Raw genomic sequence first — 6303 nt, 5'->3', positions numbered from 1 at the left:
TTTATTTATTTATTTATTTATTTATTTATTTATTTATTTATTTATTTTTAAGATTTTATTTATTTATTTGACAGAGACACAGCGAGAGAGGGAACACAAGCAGGGGGAGTGGGAGAGGGAGAAGCAGGCTTCCCGCCGAGCAGGGAGCCCGATGCGGGGCTCGATCCCAGGACCCTGGGATCATGACCTGAGCCGAAGGCAGACGCTTAACGACTGAGCCACCCAGGCACCCCTATTTATTTTTTTTGAAGATTTTATTTTTTTAAGCAGTACCTGAATATGTTCTCTTTATTAAGTTATCATTTAGACGATATGAAGAAAGTGAAATTTCGCCTTGATAGCCCCATTGCCCCTCAGATAACCACTCTTCTTTGGAGTGTACCACCCTTACAGACCTTCTCCCGATGCACTAACTTTTCTTTTATGTAGGTGTACGTGCAGTTGCTCAGATTAGCTCTTCGATAGCAAGGTGGCACGTCTCTATGGTGCAGCTGGTAATAAAGAAGGAGGTAACTCTATATACTTCACAAGTAGTTTTGGCATGTGACGGTAGAATAATTCTGGCCTCTGCTGTTGTTGACCTGACCAGCACTTCAGCTCTTTTATTTTCTTTTCAATCCCCCTATGCAAGGAGCTATGACTTGACTGCTTTTTTTCTGGATAACTAGAATGAGGCCATTTTCTTTTGAAAGGCAATCGTAGAATTTCTAGTGCTTTTCTTTAATTGTGTGTGCACGAATGTGTATGCAAGTATGTCTGGACGTATGGTTTCTTGGTTGTGGACAGTGGAACCTGGAATTGTTTTGTTTTGAGATACAGCTTTACATTGAGTGTCACAGTTGATTTTACAAGTGGAGCTACAGAGGATAAAACAAGTTTGCTGGAGAAACGACCATGACTCAGTCAAAACAGAGTTGCTTTTTATTTGTTTGGCAGCAATCAAAAGTGTGGCCCAGACACAGCAAGTGTGAAGCATCCAGATTTCTGTCTTGGAATGTATACGTGTCCATGTGATTAAAATCTTTATTTGACAAATTTACATGGTAAATGAGCATACAATAAATATCTTTTAAGTCTTATCACCCGAATCAGACTGTACTTGAATTAAATAGGAGATTTCTTTTTTTTTTTTTTTAAGATTTTATTTCTTTATTTGACACAGAGAGACACAGCGAGAGAGGGAACACAAGCAGGGGGAGTGGGAGAGGGAGAAGCAGGCTTCCTGCGGAGCAGGGAGCCCGATGCGGGGCTCGATCCCAGGACCCTGGGGTCATGACCCGAGCCGAAGGCAGACGCTTAACGACTGAGCCACCCAGGTGCCCCTAAATAGGAAATTTCTATCCTGTGTCCTTTTCTGTGGTCTTTGTGCTTGCTAGGAGTTGCTAGGTCGTCCAGGTGTTTGAGCATGCGTCAGAGGTAGCATACCCGGAAGATTGTCTGGGGTCCCTTGCTCTGCTGCCTCAGGCTGGGTGAGGCCTTACAGTACAAGTAAGATATGCCACTGGTATCTGGCTTATTATTTGTTGTTTGTTTGTCTTCTTGTTTTGCAGTGGCCGGCCGGAGAGAAGTGTGCGGCAATAAATAACCTGTGGTTTATAGCATTGTGACCATGGATGGCAGACTGTCTTTTTTTTTTTTTCCTTCTGTGCCAACTCTGACCAGTTAGCTATAGCTTCCAGGGATTCTGAGTTTGAGGCTGGGATCAGCAGAGCGTAAGCCACCTACCTGATGAATGATGTCTGTCATGGGCTTTGCGGGAGGCTGTGGGGAGTGGCGGCAAAGGTTTTCTGTCATCCAGAGTATAGGGCAATGATTATGGTTGGACTCTGCGTAACTTTGCTAGATTACATTTTTTAAGCACTCACAATAAACAAAGTTGAACAATTCATAATTGATACCTTGTTTTCAGTTTATACTATCACACCAGGATGAACTTAACCATATGTATAAATTTTAAATGGAAACAAAACTAGCCCATCACCTATTCAGGCCAGTGTGTATGTGTGCCTAAGTAACACACACCATTCACTTACTAGCGGGGCCTTTATGAATTCGAAGACCTTTGCAACCTTGACGTGGTGCCCAGGCAGGAAAAAGACCCAAAACAGTGCCATGCTTTTAAAAAACCTTAAGAAGTCTAAGGTTAGCAAGTGCAATTCAGTAGCCTACCAGTGCTTTATATAAGTCACCTTTTGTGTTTCAGTCGCCCTTAGTCATCACTTGAGAGAAGAGTTTTAGTTCATCTGCAGTTTTATGTAAGTAGCAGCTCTCCTTAGAGTTGTCCCTTCTCCTTGCTGCTTTTTTTTTTTTTTTAAACAGATGCCATTGTTTTTGGCCGTGGGCGGGGAGAGGTGGCATTTGTAGATTGAAACTTCTTTCTTGCTTTTGTGAATCAGGCCACGTTGGCCACACAATGTCCTTGAATATGGCTTGAGTTATGAAGCGTAGCAAAATGTACCACTGACCTACCATGTTTTGGCCTCATAACAGTATATTTCGAGGACATGTGACTTCCTTTACTATAATGTTTGTCACTTTCTGATTCAACTCCTATAGGTGTTTTTTTCTTTCTTTTGGGAGAGTATGAAGGGAGTAAGGAAGTGGATATAGTTTTAGATGAGGTTTTTGATAGTTCACATTCATTAAATTGAATTAAATAGGAGACTTTAAATAAGTCTCACTATGTAATCTTTTTTTTGCCCTCTGTTTTTCAAATTCTGTATGTTATCTCAGCCTTTCCTTTTTGCCCACTCTGAAGAAATCATGGTTGTATGTTATGTTATAAAAATCATGGGTGAATGTTAAAAGTAAGTTTCTAAGAGCTTTCCAGTATTATCTAGCCAAAGAGAAAGTCATGGGAACTTTTCCCATTCTGCTTTTCCTTTTTAAATATTCTTATTCACTTTATCTTTTTCTCCATTTTTTAATGGCTCAAACGAAATAGAAGTTTTTTTTTAATTGAGGTATAATTGACATATAACATTATATTAGTTTCAGGTGTTTAACATAATAATTCAATATTTGTAACTTTTTCTCCATGTTTGATTAATGATACAGAGTCCCCCAAAAGAGCCTCCTCAGCATTTCCTCTTTTGGTGAACTGTTTTGGAAAACAAAAGAATCATTTGGGAAGGGTGGTGAGTTCAAGAGGGCATTTAAATTTAGGATAGCTTACATATTTATTTAACTTAAAAAATTTGTTCAGTCACTATTCATTGACTACTAAGTGCTATTTTGTTAGCATTCAAATTTGCTTTGTAATTTTTTTTTTTAAGAGTTTATTTATTTGAGAGAGAGAGCACGAGCAGGGGGAGCGGGAGAGGGAGAAGCAGGCTCCCTGTTGAGCAAGGATGCGGGCTCGGGCTCGATTCGGGGCTCGATGCGGGGCTCGATCCCAGGACCCTGGGATCATGACCTGAGCCGAAGGCAGATGCTTAACCATCTGAGCCACCCAGGTGTCCCTTTGCTTTGTAATTCTTGAGTACACTTAAAACTCAGTGCTTTATTTTTAATAGTTTAGATAAATTGACTATCTTAAATATAATTGGCTGTCCTAAATTTTCACTTTTTTTTAGTTAACTAGTTAAATAGTATTTATTATTCACATTTGCGCACCAACCATTATTTTACCTCAATAAAATATCATGGTTGTTTTAAAATAGCTTTTTCTTTATGTGTATAAGTATTACATAAGCACATGATTTTTTTTTGCCTTTGAAATGTTTTTATTTTGGGTTAGTCATAACTAATAATGGTTCTTACAACAAGAGCTTGTGGGTTTAACGTTTAATGTTTAATGAACAATTTGTGACTTTAGAAGTTAAATAAATTGGAAATATTGAAATTGATAGAAAAGCTAGTCTCTAAATAAAACTTAATAACCTAATAGCAAATATGGCTTTAGATTGATATAACTAAGCACTTTAATCTTGAAACATTTTTAAATAGGATTTTTGTTCCCAGGGGAAAAATAAACTTGATTTTGAAGTATATGTATACTTCCTTTGTGAGTATTATTTTTTTCACTTCCAAATGCCAAAAGGTGTACTCTATATTTTTGTTATGAAAATTCTGCTTGTTTAAAGTATTGTAGCAGTTTTATAAATCAATAAAACTGAGCCATGTCAACAGTGTGGGGGAACCTTTAATAAATTTGCTACATCACTAAGAAAAATTTAAGGACAGCATGTATTGAAAGTGTAAGGAAGGGTAGCCCTTTGCTTTTAAAATAATGTGACAACTGGTTTCCTGCGCACATTTGCACAATCTGATTGGCTAAATCAAAGTTAGTGAGAAAAGATTGTAGGAGGAGAAGTAACATTTAAATGAAAACATTTAACGGGTCACCTGATTTGGCTAGGTCAGGGGTTCTCCCCCTTGACTGTACATTAGAACCCCCCAGGAGCATTTACACTTCCTGATGCTTGACCCCGACCAATTACAGCAGGCTCCCTCGTTATGGAACCCAGTTATTGGTATTTTTTAAAGCTCCCCTGCGATTCCAATGAGTAGCCAAGGCTGAGAACCACTGAGCTAGGTGGAAGCTCTCACTCCTGGTTGTTACATTTAAGAGGCATGTTAGATAGCGTTCAAGTTCAGGGCCATCATCTAACAGCCAGAAAGGCCAATCATTTTTCCAGGTCCTTGGTAGTGTGGCCTGAAGATCAGCAGCATCGGCTTCACCTGGGAGCTTATTGGAATTATCGAATGTCGGGCCCCTGCCTAGGATCTGCCGATCCTCAGGTTCTCCCTATGCTCTGTCAAGCTTGAGATGCACTGTTGCAGGTGGTATTAGGGTGAATGTAGCTCTTGATACATCCTGCCTTCTGCTGCTTTCTCTGGTTTTCTGTCCTAAGGCAGTCGTGCGTGATATCTTCATACAGCGTTGGAAAATGAAAGCAGTACTGTGTGCTCACGTCCGCAGGGTACAAGCTAGAGGTGATCTTTCTGATCTGGAGCACGTGTGGAGGAAGTGACACCCACCGTCACATCACCACCGAGCTCCACGCTCCCCAAGGCGGGGAGAGAAAACGGAACCGAAAGAACGGTCTCTGGGCTGAAGGCCATGCTCTTGCAATCCCCGCACACAGCTTTCGTATGTGTTAAGGAAAAAAAAAGTTGTAGTCCTTGCAAGGATATGTCCTCGTTCACATCTTTACTTTGCTAATTCTTCATGGAAAGAGAAAGAAATTTCCCCTGAAGTAAGAAATTTACTCATCCCAGTCTCCAGTGGAAGCGACGAAAACCAAATCCTCCAAGTGCTCGGGAATAATGTCTGTCCAGTGCCCAGCTCTCAAAACCTCCCTGACCATGGCTGGGGCCCCTCCCGTAAACATTCCAGGAACTTTTCATTGGCTTCCCTCCGTCTAAGGCATCCACTGAGAACCAGGCAGATTGCCTCCTTCCTTGAAGGTGGGAAAGGTTCTTTTCTGTTCCTTCTTTAGAGCCCACAACATGGTGTCCAGAGAGCTGCCGGCTCTCTCACCCACTGTCTGTCCACATGGCATGTTGTTGGGTCAGATAAGCCCCTATTTCCTAGCTATATAGCAGATGGCAGTGAAGGTTCTAAGCTTTCTGAGAGGAGCAATGGACTACACTGGCACTGAGGAGCCTTTTTATCGGGAGTGACCTGAGGGCATCTTGCTGTCTACCCTGTCCTGGAACCATAATGACCCTGAAAGGTGGAACAGAACCTTCTTCTCCCTAAACAGGGCTCCCTTCCTCCCTCTCACTCTTCTGCAGTTTCGAATGTAGGTGTTGTGAAGGGGTGCTGAGCCCATGTTGGGAAATGGGGAGCTGGCCCCTCGTTCCAGCTCTGCTACTATGTGGCTTTGGGCACGTTATTCAAAGGCCCTAGATCTCAGTGTTCTCCCCTTGCAGCTTTCTTTTGGGTGGGTCTTTCCACTTGGGGCCCCATTTTTCTTCCCCTTAGTGGTCCTTCCATTTATGAGACAGGGCATCTCAGCCTCCTATCTGGTCTTGGCCTGATGGACCTGGTGATGTCCCTTCTCTGCATCTTCTTCAGGTTGTTCTAGGCAGGACACAAGAGTAGAGGAGGATGTGGGCGAGGTTCTCAGCAGATGGCGGGGGGAGTGCCTGTGTGCCTCACCTGACTGCAGGGCTCTCAGGCAAAACTGGAAGCCGTCAACAAAAAGCTGATTTCATTCCTGTGTTGCAAGTGCAGGGAAGAATTCTGCCCTCATGTTCTTTCTAAGGCTGAGACTGGGGTCAGACAGGGTTTCAACATCCCTAGAACCTTCCCCTATAATTCAGGGAATGTATACCTGTTCCGTCCTTAGCAAG

This window comes from Mirounga leonina, unplaced genomic scaffold (genome assembly GCF_011800145.1).
Source record: "Mirounga leonina isolate KUSES-001 unplaced genomic scaffold, KU_Mleo_1.0 Mir_151, whole genome shotgun sequence".
Taxonomy (NCBI): Eukaryota; Metazoa; Chordata; class Mammalia; order Carnivora; family Phocidae; genus Mirounga; species Mirounga leonina.
Note: the sequence above shows the minus strand (reverse complement) of the source record.